Source organism: Amblyomma maculatum, chromosome 5, assembly GCF_055883805.1.
Source record: "Amblyomma maculatum isolate TAMU_Amacu chromosome 5, ASM5588380v1, whole genome shotgun sequence".
NCBI lineage: Eukaryota > Metazoa > Arthropoda > Arachnida > Ixodida > Ixodidae > Amblyomma > Amblyomma maculatum.
In genome coordinates this window covers 145,084,982-145,100,657 of record NC_139348.1, presented here as the reverse complement: position 1 = coordinate 145,100,657, position 15,676 = coordinate 145,084,982, and the positions used below count along the sequence as shown (strand labels likewise).

At 44.9% G+C, this 15,676-nt stretch overlaps 1 protein-coding gene and 1 long non-coding RNA gene across 3 annotated transcripts in view; one reads left to right on the top strand and one right to left on the bottom strand.

The window, feature by feature from the left end:
- Positions 1-15,676, top strand: part of LOC146189850 (uncharacterized) — a 387,936-nt gene that overhangs the window by 238,761 nt on the left and 133,499 nt on the right. The window contains exon 4 of the mRNA XM_084604618.1: positions 186-253. The gene's annotated coding sequence lies outside the window, so the exon portion shown is untranslated. The remainder of the gene's footprint in view (positions 1-185; positions 254-15,676) is intronic.
- Positions 1-15,676, bottom strand: part of LOC146189851 (uncharacterized) — a 42,666-nt gene that overhangs the window by 24,305 nt on the left and 2,685 nt on the right. The window lies entirely within an intron of this gene.

Here is a 15,676-nt window from a genome sequence, read left to right as displayed (position 1 = left end):
TGAACGGAGGTCTGCAAGGGTATCCCGAACACGGGAGAAGGCGGAGTTTGAGGGTCCTTGCAGTGTTTTTTTTTCTTTCAGTGTATGCATATTAATTCGAGGTTGTCATTCGTCCGCTATGTCGTATTATTTTCTGGCTATCACTGTTTGAGGTTGTGCTAATACTTCAATTCCTTTTGTTTCAGGTCTAGTAGCCTGCGGTCAGATCGGGTACCTGGACAGGAGCGACTGAATATAGGTCACGCCTTGCAAGGTATGTACCTGATCACGTTTTATGACGGAGACATTACGAGAAACCATGCAGCTGACTGTGCAAGTTATAGGCCGCAATATTTCCTCGGCACTTAGAATCATTCCACTTCGTAGCACGCTGAAATCGATACTAAAGGCGAAAGAGAAACAGAGACCACGAAGAAGGGTGTATGGACCTGCGTGAGATGAAGTTTTAGCACTGAACCTAATTGGCAAGTATAGATGGCTTGCCTACATCGCGACCTACATGCCTATGGTTAATCGATTACATTACGGCTTTTGAGAATGCGGTAGGATTAAAGTCTGATTTCCGCACGTCGGTTGCCCTCCTTCGTCATTGGTGTTCGGCGCTCAGGCCCTCACTGCAGCAGCGTACCGGCGTGGTCGTCCTCATTGTTTCTTGGGATATCCTCACTAAGGTAGACACATGCGGTGTTTTTTCTGGCTCGGTTAATTCCCAATGCGTAGAGCTGTCTAGAACCTAGGTTTGCAAAGCCTGAAAAGCAAAAAGGTCACGGATTGGAGAGACACAGAGTACCAAGCACTTTGTCTCAGTGTAACTCACGTCTCGGTCTTTTGTGCACTTCAGACATTGCCTAGATGAATACTCATCTAGGCAACTAGAAAAAGAAACAAGCTTGTCTAAAAACGTCCGCATATTACCGGGCGCAACTGTCAACTTTCAGCGTCTATGCGGCCACCGCCGCGGTGGGTCATGCTATGTGACCACTAAAACCTGCCAACTGCCTATGCACCTGCAAACTTGCTCACGTCATCATGTAGTATCATTACTTCATAGACACTCAGTCGACCAATCAACGCTGGGCCCTATCGCGTCACTTTGCGTCCATCACTCCGATTGACGAATTGTGTGCCCCTCCCACCCCCCTCTTTTTTTTTCTATACGTAGCAAATACGCATCATGGACTTCGCTGATGTCTGTCCGAGGCCGCTATCTCTCTCTCTGTCTCTCCATCCGCAAACGTGTAGCGTGAAAGAGAAATTGACGACGCCATGTCTCGCCGCTTAGCCAATGAAACGGCGAACGATCGACCACCTGCAGCCAATGAGTGGCCCGTATCACAGTTGCTGCCGTCACCGGGGGACAAGCGTGTGTTGCTCCGGACTTAGTAGTCACGTGTCGCTTGTGCGCCTTAACATTGGGCCTGTCTCCGCTTGCTTCATTAACCCCCACAGCCTTCACAGATGTGTACACGCGGTGCTCCCTAGATCTTCCCTAGACATTCTGTTCTCACTCCCGTAAATGCGGGGAGGAAATAGTTACCCCTTCTATTCCGCCACCTGCTAGCTGTGGTGGCGCTTCGCTCTGCTACTGATTGCCACGGCTGGCAGGTGACTGGTTATGCCAAAGACGACGGGTCACAACGCACGAACAAGCGCCTAAAAGATGTAGTCGAGCGTTGTAGTTAACGTAATAATACTGCACGGAAATATTCCTTATACCGCTGCTGTTCTTGCACATTTGTGAGTATACTCTCGATGCATGTGTGCAAAAAGTTATGCGTCAGCAGAATTGAAAAGTACACAGTGGGCTTTCTTTTTTAACGTAATTCATTATTCACTTGCTGACATTAAACCATAAATCTGGATGCAAGCTCACGCTATATTACATGTGCATAACGTAGTAATTCGGTCAGCTTTGCCTCTTTCCCCCATACCTCGCTCCCCTGCCTTGTAACAGCAGTTCCAAATGTGTCACTGCGGATGACATCTTCATGCTAGTACCCTGTTCCAGCACCTTCCGAAAGATGCTGAGCAACCCCGTAGGCAAAATCCACCAATCCATTCACAATCGCGTATTCGCGCAGAAACCAAACTCTTCGGTTGCCTTTATTTCCGGGACAAAGCTTCCAGACGGAGCTGCTGAATATTGGCACCCGACAAGTTCTCAACCCTACTTTGGGGAGCGGGAGTACCTTGGAGGACATAAAGAGCAAAAACCGAAGTGGAACTAAAGAAGGAAAGGTGAAAGAAAAATAATAGAAATTTCGCACCTCTAGCTTATCGTCCACGCGCCTCCGTTTACCCGCTCTGCATCTTTTTCATCTGCCCTTTGAGCGCTCTCTTCGCCGTTCTGGACGGTGGTTTAGAGACAGGCGAAGCGACAGGCAGCCCGTGCTTACTTTCTATAGCGCGCCGCAACGCGGCCTATTACGCCAGACGCCTGCGCTTACGCCAGCTGCTTTTTGCCGCCGTCACAGCGTGAATTGAACACAGCCTCTGGCATGCCCCAGGCAGAAAAGTGGGTCCAAGGGAAGGAAAACGCTGGAATGATGCAGCGCGGCATCTAAGTATACACTATGTGGGCCCCAGAGCACTTTCAATGGAGCGCGGTCTCTCCAGCCGTGGCCTTTACCGCAAATCCAGTTACGGTAACGACGCTGACGGCGATTGTGGGGTGTGTAGCAACTACAGCTTCTGTGAAAGAGTGCTGCTCCTTTTCATTCATCGTCGTCTCCTTCTCTCTTCCATGCAGTTATTGAAAATGTGTTCACTTTCCGATCACTTATGACACGGTGTTCTTGCATAATGTTTTTCTATCTATCTATCTAATCTATCTATCTATCTATCTATCTATCTATCTATCTATCTATCTATCTATCTATCTATCTATCTATCTATCTATCTATCTATCTATCTATCTATCTATCTATCTATCTATCTATCTATCTATCTATCTATCTATCTATCTATCTATCTATCTATCTATCTATCTATCTATCTATCTATCTATCTATCTATCTATCTATCTATCTATCTATCTATCTATCTATCTATCTATCTATCTATCTCTATCTATCTATCTATCTATCTATCTATCTATCTATCTATCTATCTATCTATCTATCTATCTATCTGTCTATCTGTCTGTCTATCTGTCTGTCTGTCTGTCTGTCTGTCTGTCTGTCTGTCTGTCTGTCTGTCTGTCCGTCCGTCCGTCCGTCCGTCCGTCCGTCCGTCCGTCCGTCCGTCTGTCTGTCTGTCTGTCTGTCTGTCTGTCTGTCCGTCCGTCCGTCCGTCCGTCCGTCTGTCTGTCTGTCTGTCTGTCTGTCTGTCTGTCTGTCTGTCTGTCTGTCTGTCTGTCTGTCTGTCTGTCCGTCCGTCTGTCTGTCTGTCTGTCTGTCTGTCTGTCTGTCTGTCTGTCTGTCTGTCTGTCTGTCTGTCTGTGTCTGTCTGTCATGTCTGTCTGTCTATCTGTCTATCATCTGTCTGTCTGTCTATCATCTGTCTGTCTGTCCGTCCGTCCGTCCGTCCGTCCGTCTGTCTGTCTGTCTGTGCGAATTTTATTTCTTTTAGGCCGTCATTGCACTCGCCACTGCTTCGGTGGTGGGCAGAGGTGGTGAAGGGTAGTTGAACTTGGCCCTGATGTGGCTGGACAGGTAGGTCAACGCCGCTTGTGGCGGGGGCTAGCCTTCCACTGATTTTTGTTTGTTGTATGCCATCATTGCACCCACCACTGCTTCGGTGGTGGACGAGGGCTGTTTTTACAGTCAAGAACTGTTAGTAGAGTATTTCTTGAAGGAATATGCGTGAAAAATAAAATAGTTGTCTGTAATTACACAAACATGTCTTTCTCGAAATCTTTGCTTTAATCTACCGAAAAAGGCGAAACAGCTGATGAGCAGCGCTCGAATTCCGCATTAGGAAGTTATGTAATCGTCGACAAATTTTTTAACTATTCGGTTAGAGCGCAGCAAAAACTAAAGGCGTCATTTTTCTACTCATCGGAGGTTCAGGTCATTCCTATCAACATGTTGACAGCATTATATTTCAATATGCACATCGCCTCACAATTACAATTATGTTCATGAAAGCTGAATTTCTTTTCCTTCCTTCTTCATATAATGCCTCCTTGCTTTCCTTGAGGTGGTGAAGTGGTAAGACGCCCGACTACTGTGCCGGAGTACCAGGGTTCGAACCCGACCTCGGCGGCTGCGTTTTGATGGAGGAGAAACGAAGAGGCGTCCGTGTGCTGTGCGATGTCAGCGCACGGTAAAGATCCCCAGGTGGTCGACATTACTCCTTAGCCCTCCACTACGGCTCCACTTTCTCTTTTTCCACTTTCACTCCCACCTTCCTTCCTTCCCTTACGGCGCGGTTGAGGTGTCCACAGAAAACAAATAAGACAGTTACCGCGCCTTTCCCTTCCTATAAATCAGTCAATCAATCAATGCGTTTTCTTTTATTTATTTCCCTCTAATTCATTGCTATTTCTTTCTCCTTTTTGTTTTCTTCTTTCTCTCTTTCCTTCGTCCATTCTTTATTTTCTAACCTTTTCTTCTCTTCTTTTTTTTTTCTCTTCCATCTTCCCTTCATCCCTTCCTTGCATCCTTCCACCTTTCTAATTTAACCTGCCGCGGTGGCATAGGGGTTAGCCAGCTCGACGGCTGTGCCTAAAGATGTGGGGCCAAATCCCAGCCGTGGCGGGCGCTTTTCGATGGAGGCAGAAAGCAAGGCGGTTGCGTGCTGTGCGATGTCAGTGCACACTACAGAGCCTCAGGTGGTCTAAATTTCCGGAGCCCTCCACTACGGCGTCTCTCATAATCCGAGTCGCTTTGGGATGTTAAATTCCATACGCTTACCAAACAAACTTTCTTATTATTCTTTTTGTGTTTTCTCAATTTTTCTTTCTTGAAGAGTTACGACGTGTTATCTGCGTCCTAATGTTGCGCCAAAATCAGATACCGCCTGTTTCAAGGACTTCTTCTGGCACATCATCCTTGAAACAGGCGGTATCTGATTTTGTCGCAGCGTTAGCTTTGTTATTGCTCCAACACTAATTACGAATGTCATTTATTAACATGATAGTCTCGGGATCCTCTTCACTCACACCTTGCGAAAGAGAATATTCTGAGCTAACACGTCTGCTCTACTTTTCTATACTTTCTTTCTTTGCTCACCCGCCGCTCCGTTAATGTGCTGGACTGCCGAACGCAAGGACGCGGGTTCGAATTCAACCACAGCGGCTGTTTTTCGATTTAGGCGCAAAGCAAGGAGCCCGTGTTCTGTGCGTTGTCTATGCGTGTTAAGAACTCCACGTGGCCGAAATTTCCTGAGTCTTCCACTACAACTTTTATGGCCGCTTTATGACGTTAAGCCCTATAAATCCAAAACCATCTGTACATGTAGAAACCCCCGTAACCGAAACCGGATTCGGCCAAGGAGACCCATCAATATAGGTGTAGGTTAAATTGTGTTTTGGGCTGACTGTAATGCCACGTATACAGACAATCGTGCTTTCTGTGCTTCTGACACATTGGTACTCTCAGTTTAAAAATTATAGTACAGTTCCTGGTCACCTTTTAGCGGGCAAAGCGCGTTGGCACGTTTCGCCTAATCATTAACTATTTTGAAAAAATAAATTATTTAATGACTTGACGTAGTAGGCCTCTGAATGAAATTTGAGTTTGTTCCGCCTGGAATGTTGGCGTTTCAAAGCTTGCTTTCTGCGTTTCTTTCAGGTAACGTTTTGACGATCCTTCGAGAAATTTGCTCCGAAGGGTTTTATAATTAGTACGCCCGTTCTTTTAGGTATATCTACACTGCAAGTTTAAACTGTACAATGTATTCAACGTGATCGAGGAATTCGTCCCTTGGTGTTCTCCATCATATTCACTCTGGTAAATTGCTTATTTGTGTAGCGTGTAAAATCATGGAAAAAGTTATGAGTGAAGCGAAAAGTCCGCTATCATTAGATACTCCATTTCCAAAGAACGCCGACAGCTTTTCCAGCCGTAAATATTGAATCGTGCACTCTCAAATTTTCACAACACTCATTTACTCACAACCCACACACTCACTCACAGGGAGACAAATGTAACAAACTACAGCTCGTCTGGCGTAAATGTTTTTGGCAACAAATTTTAGAAGCGCAAATTTTCTCGGTACTACTTTCGTTCGTTTTTTTTTTTTTTTTTTTTTAACGACATTAGCTTAAAAAATGGTGAAATGCCCGGTTAAGTAATCCTCGAGCTGCTTCCTCGTGCGGCTGCGCCAAGCGCACAGTAAATTTATTTCCTGAACGCTTCTAGGCCCTCCGCTAAACGATAAGGGATGAGCCCACCGAACGTGAGCTCGACGAAAATTACACGTTTCTCCGAACCAAGCAAGCCCCCTTCCCGCCTACGCGCCACGAAAAGCGTTGTCGGAAGGAGCTCGGTGCCCGCATAAAGAGAGCGGGCGTTTTAAGACCGCGCCTTGTTGTTTTTTATTTATTTATTTATTTACTTGGCGCCTTAAAGGGAGTGCAGTGGAACGAAATAAAGCGGCGGAGAAAAAAAAAATCCGGCAGCCCGCAAATACCTCTTCAGAATCCCGTACGACGCTCGGGGCAGGCGGATTCCTTTCTCGTGAAGCGGGTTAAGTTGGGCTCGGCCTAGTTTACCGCCCTTTAGCCTTCTTAGTCGCCTGCTGGCGTCGGCGTTTTTAAGCAACGGTGGCAGACAAACGGCTGTGCCAACGAAGCTGCCTAGAGTGGGTTGCGTACTGACGTTGGCTGACGCTAGAGTGCAGCAGGTGTCTATAAGCCTGTGTATTTAGAGGCCTGTTTCTAAGTTCTGCTTTGTTTTTTCTGTGTGTGAATCTCAAAAGCTAGGTTCTTGAATGGACGGTGCTTTGGACATCCAGTAGGCAGCAGCACGAACTTTGAGCCCAATATTGGCAGTTTTGGAACTGTCCGTCCCGTTGCCAAAACTACCAATATTGGGTCCAAGGTTTTGTGCTGCCTGGGGCAATTGCTATTCGGTCGTCTCTGCGCGTATTCCTCACTCCCTGCCTTGACTTCCGTTGTAATGAACCTCAAGACTTTAACCACATGTAGTGGTTGGAACAGCGATGCGGAAAATTTACTTGTTTGCGGCCTAAGCCGTGCAGTTATCATCGAAGCGTACGTGTAGCGCGTAAATGAATCCACCCTTTCAGAGCGATCAATTAACTAGTTTCTAAATTTTTAGTGAAGATTTGTTGGACTTTTGTGGTTATAGCCATTGTCAAGCATCATTAGTCGGAATAACTACCTCCACTTTGGACAACGTCCTCTCCCGTATTCACAATTAGACTAGTTCGGATGGTCTTAGTAAAGGGTCATTACATTAATATATCTAGGTTCAGAGGATGCATGTACACGTCATAAGTGCCTATAGAAAATTAGGTCGGCGTTAATTGGTACAAAATTTCGCGGCAGTACCTTCAGAGGCCCAACCTCCTTTTCCCGACGTTTGCGAAGTGACGCGGGAAGATGTCGTAGCGTTCCTGTACTCAATTTTAGAGCGTTGCGCATCAAACGTCGTTTTTTGTAGCGCCAGCGATCTATAGGCCTTTTTACATCGCACGCAGTCGAGTAAAAAAAAAAGGTCTGGGGTTCGATTCAGCCAAATCTACTCCTCCATGGCAATCTGCGAACCATAAGGACACCACAGACGGGTCTAGACGACACGAAGGTGTAGAGAGGGCATTTTGAAGGGGGAAGCCACAGGAGACGAGCCAGATGGGTGGCGTTGGAGGGAAAGGGTAGACAGGGGACTGGAAAGCTGTGTCAAGCAACGTTGTATATTTTAATAAGAAAGCCTTTATTGCCTCATTGTTGTCGTCAGCAAAAGTGCGACGCTTTTGCGGCGGCTCTGATTGGTCAAGACGAAATGACGTCATGGAGGTGTCAGCCAATCACAGAGCAACACCGCAGTATGCGCGAATGCGTGCCATATATGGCCATATGGCAATCAATGATTGGTTATTAATTAATGGCTAATTAATAATAATTAAACTATTAGTTCCTAATTACTAATGGCTAATTTCTAAATAATACTTCGCCACTAATGGCTAGTTATTTTGATCAAATAATAAGTATTAATCAATGACAATTGCGTAATTCCTAATTAATGCCGTGCACCCAGTAAAATTAACCACACAGCAGTAAACGTAGAACAGCTGCCAAGATACAAGGAGCGCGATTTCGTCGCTCGCTTTACTCGTAGCAGAATTCATAGCTACAAGCGCAACAGTCGCGTAGCAGAATGCAACACTCAGGCTTTCGCCTTTCATCACTTTCGTCGCCAAAGTGTCCTCGAATGTTTTTCTGAAGATATATGCACCGGCCCGAATAAAGTTTGGTAGATGTGTGAAGGAGAAGCCGTAGCATCCGCTTGTGCGACGTCGAAGAAGAACCGAAGCAGATTAAGAATAAGAAGCGAAAAGGTCAAGAAGAAGGAGGGGCTGCGCCGGCTGCTCGCGCCGCACATTAAGTCCAATCCCGATGTCAGATTAGCTTCACGAATTACGGCAGTGGAAGTAATGCTAAAAAAAAAAAAATCTGCATGTGCATGTGTGTCCAACATTTTGAGGCTGCGAAGATATGAACACTGGTCAGTGTACGAGTAGACGGTAGTAATGAATCCGCTCTGATGCGAAACGTGGATCTATGAGGGCGAGTACCATCTCGCCGTTTGTGCACGTCTGTTGTTTTTCTTTGCGTCTACCGAAAGCTTCTGAATAAAGGAAACGCCCCTAACAGAAGAACTCAAGCATGCGCTCCATTTCTTTCTTAATAATCCCCGCAAAACTCTTTCGAACTACGTATTTTTCGATACAAAACTGGATAATTGATAGAGCGTTGTGTTCTATTTGTGAACAGTTGGTTCTCAGTTTGTTCCTAACGATTCAGTTTCTTCGAATTACACGAAGGTCTAGAGAGGAGCGCCTTGCAAAACTGCGGCGTTGTTTTCTTCGGCGCCTCCTGTTATTGTATCTTTAATTTGAGAGATGCGTCAGAAGTGTCTTCAGTGCCTTGGTGCAAGGATTTTGTGTGTGTGTGTGTGTGTGTGTGTGTGTGTGTGTGTGTGTGTGTGTGTGTGTGTGTGTGTGTGTGTGTGTGTGTGTGTGTGTGTGTGTGTGTGTGTGTGTGTGTGTGTGTGTGTGTGTGTGTGTGTGTGTGTGTGTGTGTGTGTGTGTGTGTGTGTGTGTGTGTGTGTGTGTGTGTGTGTGTGTGTGTGTGTGTGTGTGTGTGTGTGTGTGTGTGTGTGTGTGTGTGTGTGTGTGTGTGTTGGCTTACAGACTAAAAATTTGTGGGAGGCATTATGTCTTCCACTTATTGTATAGCTTTATTTTCTGAGGTGACAATAGTTTGGTGTTACGATTAAATAAAACTTTAAATGACCTAATTCACAAGAGCACATTCCTTTTCGATAATCTTCTCGCCAGCGGGACAGCACTCGGGCATCCTTTCACTTTCCAGAAAGATTTGAAGGAGAAAGGGACTGCTCCGCCTCATCCACCTTACCATGTGTACCTCCCGAGATGAAAGGACAGAAAACAGGCATAGCGCCCGTGTACGAAATGCACAGTAGCTCAAACATAACTACGAGACAGGAGTTAACCAGCTCGCAAGCTAACAAAGTACGTCTGCTTTGTGATGTCGACAAACACCGGTAAAGATACGCCAAAGCCATTTCTGCAATTAGAAATATCTATTTTGGAAAATACTGGTCAAACTCTGCTGCAAAGCGCTCGCAAAGTTTTGATGGCGGCCGCGATTCCTCGCGCGTCAGGCAACGTACGCGAGACGTTACGTGCACGTTGCCGCAGTAGTTCACGTGGTTTATGTCGTGCATGACGTAGGCCGCCAGGGTCGCCGGATGCATTCTGCACCTGAGAATTATCATCATCATAATCATCCTGATTATACCCATTGCAGGGTGAAGGCCTCTCCCATATTTCTCTACTTAACCTGAGAATTATATAGACGTTTGAACATTCAATCGCTCGGCAGAAACACCATAACGCAATGTAATGTGCCTTCACGAAGTCAAAGAGACTCAAGGTCTATTGTGGTGCTAGGTTTGTTTCAATAGTTTTTGTTTAATGAACTTGTTTCTTCGTGTCATTAATCTAGGTTTAAATCGAACTCCTGTCTGATCTCACGTGACCACGCGCTGCGGTGTAGGCTGATAATTAGAGTTAGTACAGCAGTACGCTATTATTGTAACAAGTAGTGTTTGACAGCTCTAACCTTTACGCCGCAGTCATGTGTACCCTAATGCACGACTGCAGATTCATTTCGAACTCCTGGAATCATTTAACACAAATAGCAGAAGGCGCCACCTCAGGCCGACCGTTCTGACTTTCCCTTCAATAAATCCATCTATCTTTCTGTCAACCTAGTGTGTTTATTTCTAACCTGTGGAGTGGGGCGTTTTTTGTTTGCTTTTGTTTTTTTCATTTGTTGAAGTATTAACCTTTGAAGGGATGAGAGCGACACTTGCTTTTGCATCCGAGTGATAGTGATAGTTAGCTGTTGTATTGTAAGAGGCACGCGACATTGCTTAGGTGCAGACCGCATCGAACTGTGAACTATTGACAAAAGCTGTACATTGGAATACGTCGCACAGCTGACAGTTGCTTTCCTTATTTTTTTAGTTTTGACTCCTTCTAAATGTTCCTGGCATGTTTGGAATTCGATTCCACGCATACGGACGCTACTACCGAAGCGTATCGGCCACTGAACCGTCGTGCTGGATAGCAGCATGCTGTGAAGTCAGTACCGAACCGATCGATGGGCTGTGCGATGTCATTATACAAACATGAATGAAAAACAGTTTTACTATCTGCTGACTTACATTGGTCCACCAAGGATGTATTTCCCCTAGCTTGCAAGCTCGTTCGATCACAGAACACCTCCTGGTGTTAGCTTACAGCTTGATATTAATTTTACACTCGGAGGCCATCGCAGCGGAGGAGCCAATCTCCTTTCGAACATTCTCAGTGTGTCGCATCTTCGGCTGAAGAGGGCGCTACATGTATACTAGCTTAGTATTCGTGTGTAACTTCCTCTATTAAGCACTGTACTAGTTGTTGCTGGCTGAAGTGACAAATCAGATCGCGGGGTCAGCACAGCAGAAAGTCCACTGAGTACTTGGCATGAGCACTTCAATAAATCTCGTATCACTATATTAAAACAGCGCTAGAAATACGGACAGATAAAAAGACAAACACACATTGTTCGGGTTTCTATCTCTGTTTTAACATAATACCTAACCAACTAGCCACTCAGTTTCCTATTAGGTTTTGTATGGCCCGGAAAGCGGGATTTTTCTGCGCGTTGCATTGACTTCTTACGGCTTTCTTTGGATCCCGAAACGACACAAGGGATATGCAGGGGGGCGCCGTCATGGAGGGCTTTGAAGTGATTGCGACCACCTGGGATTTATTTAACGTGCTCTCACACATGAGGGCTTTCGCATTTCGCCTTCGTCGAGACATCACCACATGCTTTACAATTGACCTGTGGCAGCCGGTAGTTAAACAATTATCACAGATTACATTTAACTGAATATCTGCTGCACTGTAAATGGTATGTACGCAGTTGGATCATCATACCTTAAAATAGGCGTCGCTCTCATGCAGAAGCGCCTAGAATGGATGAAAATACGAAGTTTAAGGAAAAGGCCGAGATGTTAATCAGGTATCAATGTGGTTTGCTGCCCTTCACCTGGCAGGGGTTAATAAAAACTGATAGGGAAGGGAGCGAAACGTTAGAAAACATATTTAATCGCGTCCACAGGCGACAAAACGATGAACAAGTGTGTGTTTGTTGACATTGTTGTTTTAAGCGGTTTGGTTTGGTTTGGTTTGTGGGGTTTGACGTCCCAAAGCGACTCAGGCTATGAGAGACGCCGTAGTGGAGGGCTTCGGAAATTTCGACCTCCTGGAATCTTTAACGTGCGCTGATGAGGCGCGACCACACATATCGTAATGTGGCTAATCGATATGATGGGAGTACCCCTAAGGGGCTGATAAACGCGCAGCGTTCGAGACTGGTAAGAATCGAGAGGCGACAGACAGCGTCTCCGGGCACTTTGTAAGAGCTTCGGCCTCAGGGGTGTGACACTTTGAAGAGCGGGCTTGGTGACGCCTAACAGGTGTGAACGGAGGTATTTAACGTGCACTGACATCGCACAGCACACGGGCGCCTTGTTTTTCGCCTCCATCGAAAAGCGGCCGCCGAGGCCGGGATTTGATCCCGCATCCTTGGGAACAGTAGTCGAGTGCCGTAACCACTGCGCCACCCCGGCGGCGTTTTTAAGCGGTTTGAATTCTCCAAGGCAGAATATTAAAACAAAAAACTTCACTTTATATTATTGTTGATTGCTGCTGCCTTTCAGGCGACTGTTTGATTGTCGTAGTGATGTGTACGTTCGTGTTCCTTCGAGAAGAAACGTGTCTACGCAGCTGTGTTTTTGCAACGAACAGGACGTGGGGCGATGGCAGGTTGAACATCGTGAAAGGAAGATAGAGTGCGAATAATTGTCAACAAAATTCACTTCATTGACGGAGGGCATGACGCACTTCCGCCGTTGCTACGTAAACCACAACGTATAAACTCGAGTATTTGCACGCATGTATACTAGACTGCGGCCACGAATAGAACCCAGCGGTGCTCTGTGCCGTTTTTGAAAATTCTCTCAGTTAGAATTTAAATTGTTTATTTCTTCTGGTGGAATATTTCCCTCCTGTTAAAACAACGAAACTTTGTCAAAACTTTGCTTTGCAAGTACTGCAACTAATAAAGCTTCCATTTTCTCCAACCCGTATTCGTAACATTCCCCGAATAGGAGTAATTGTTACGAATAGAACATCAAATCAACACCGAGTGAGACTGTTTTCGGCGCTTTTTTTCTGCTCGACGTTATAACGCACTGATTGGAAAAGCAGCCGATAGGTAGCGTTGTAGTTAGAAAACTTCAGTTTCGCTGCGTAAAATGTCTTCTGTGTGGCGGACTTTTTACAGGAAAAGCGCACTGGACATCGTAGCACATTGCAATGGAAAACTGCCGCGCCGGCAGTTGTTTAACGCGGTTGTTATCCAACCGGCCCAAACATCGACCGCTTCCGAGAACGCGCGTCTTATTATCGAAGCGGTGTACTTTGATCTCGCATCCTTAGGCAATGTTTTTTCAAGATCGGTTTGTGTTCATGGTGCGCGAAATTGTATTGAGCACCTCTGTGCTGAGAAGGTTGCAAAAGATCTCACACTGGCTTACCTTCCTTCTGTTTTTTTTTTTGTTGTTGTTGTTGTTAATTTATTTTTAATTTCTAGCAGGAAAACATATGGAACTCAATACTCTACTGAAAAACCAAAAGTTCTACAAGGCAATAACCTCATAAAATTTCATGTAATCGCAATAGGCACCCGTACGGTGCACGTCATTATCATAAAATATCGTACATAATTTATGATAATGTACAAGAATCTATGAGGCCTTATGCAATTATATGCGGTTGTATGTGATTTCTTATGTGAATTGAGTGAGATTGTGTGAGAAAATGGGAGGTTATTGCCTCATACAATTTTTTCAGTAGGGTACAATTGGCACAGAATGCACAGGCGGAAAACTATACAGGTAGTATCTGTTTCAGTCTATTCATATGAACATATGAGATGCATTGAAATTTGCCTGAATCGATCCATTGCCTCGTTTTAATCGCACATAGACCATTGCGACCAAAAATAGAGCTTTTAAAAGCTAGTAAACACCAAAAATAGCGAAACACAGATGTCGCTGTCGTCGGTCGACTTCGCATCTAAACTGCGGGGCGTGTAAGCAGTTTCAAGCCGCTTATCCCGGAGGCTACACTCTTAATTTCTTTCCACATACATTCCGCTTATAAAGTGGAACTTTTAAAAAAGTACCACTTAATAAGCGGAACGTTTTTGAAAGTTCCACTTATAACTGGAACCTATGTGGAACAAGATTAAGAGTGTAGTTACAGCTTCATACATTTAAAGGCGGTCATCACGGAGTCCTTTTCGGTGTGGACGTCAGAGGTTTGTACGGAATGACCGGAATATTTTTGAAATGAAAATTTATCAGCAATGAATACGGTTTTTACTGCCTGCAAAGCATTAACGTACGCAATAACAGCTTGAAAGCTGCTCTGAAAAAGGAGCGAAAATTGCATGCTGCTTTGTGCTCAGTGTCTTCTTAATTTTGGATCGTGCGGTGATTGGCTCTGATTAAAACATTGTTTTGACTTTCATTCTTTTGTTTTATTTCTCGCCTTGCATAGATCTTTGCTCAACCTTTGTACGAAGCACGGAGGCCGCAGTTTGGTAGATTTCGAATCTCAGTTGTTTTGATGTTGTGCACCGATTGTTAAGAAATGTTAAAATGTTTTTTTGTCACTCAGGGCGAAAGCTTTTATAACGTACAGCGTGACGTACGTTTTGTTTGACGCATATAGCTGCAGGACAGTTTAGTATAGCGATGCCTTCGCACATCCCCTGTGGCGCTATCCGCATATAGTCATTAATTAGCGGTTACAGATTTTAGCCGGCTTCAAAAAAGTCTCAGGCTGTTTTAACTTCAGTTTAGATTTTGTTATGTGGATACGTGGAAAACCTCATGACAAATGGTGAGGTTTTTCTAAGTAAAATGTCTCAAAGCTCTGCACATCGCATTACCGTCAGTAAACTTTCAAACCTTTCTCCCTGTGCACTACGTCCGTTTCTGAAATCGCGGGGATTTCTATTGTCGGACATCTGGGGAGACTGGAAATGCGAACCAAAGGAGCTCAGGTGCGAAGAGGAGCTTTAAGATGGTTTTAGCCTAGAGGGTCGAAAGTCTTGTGTTGTTAATTGTCGTTTCTAAGTTGCTATGGCTTCTTGAGATGCACATTCTATAGTTGTAATTTGATGTCCCCGCTCATTTTTATGTGATCATTTGTATGCGTTGTAACTTTCCCGTGTGAATTGCTCTTGTCAGCGTATGTGCGCTTTGTTATTCGAGGCTCACGAAATGCAAACTATAAGTGCACTATTTGTCGACTTCTTTGGATGACCAAGACCGGCTTGAAGGAATAGGCACTCCTTAAAGGGCAACTCCGGTGGTTTTTTGATATTCGAATATTGTAGTGAAAATTTTACCATAGGTTTTCCACTCCGTCCTGACGCATTCAAAAAAATTTGGGCGCCGTACGATAATCCGTTCACGCGCAATACGGCTTTAAAATATACCGTTTTCATGACTTAAGTTGATAGTATTTCTGCGGGCAACACTGAGTTTCTGACGTCACAAACAGTATACAGGCGTTAATTTCCATTTCCCACATGATTATGAAATTGCGAGGCTTATATTGAACTACCTCAGATATTTTATGCAGTGCTTCATGATTTCCATACTTTATTTTCACCATCCAACGCACGTACGAGTGTTTTTCTAATACTGAGTGTGACTTCACCATTTCGTCGACTGGGACGCCGCTTCTGGCCGTAAAAGCAATTTCGGTTTCGATTTGCTGTTTTTTTCTTTTTTAAAAATACTTCTAATTAGAATTTTGAAAAGCGGTTTTTCGTTTTGGAGTCAGGACGTGCCGAGGAATGTAATTCAATAAAAACACAAAATGATGAAAA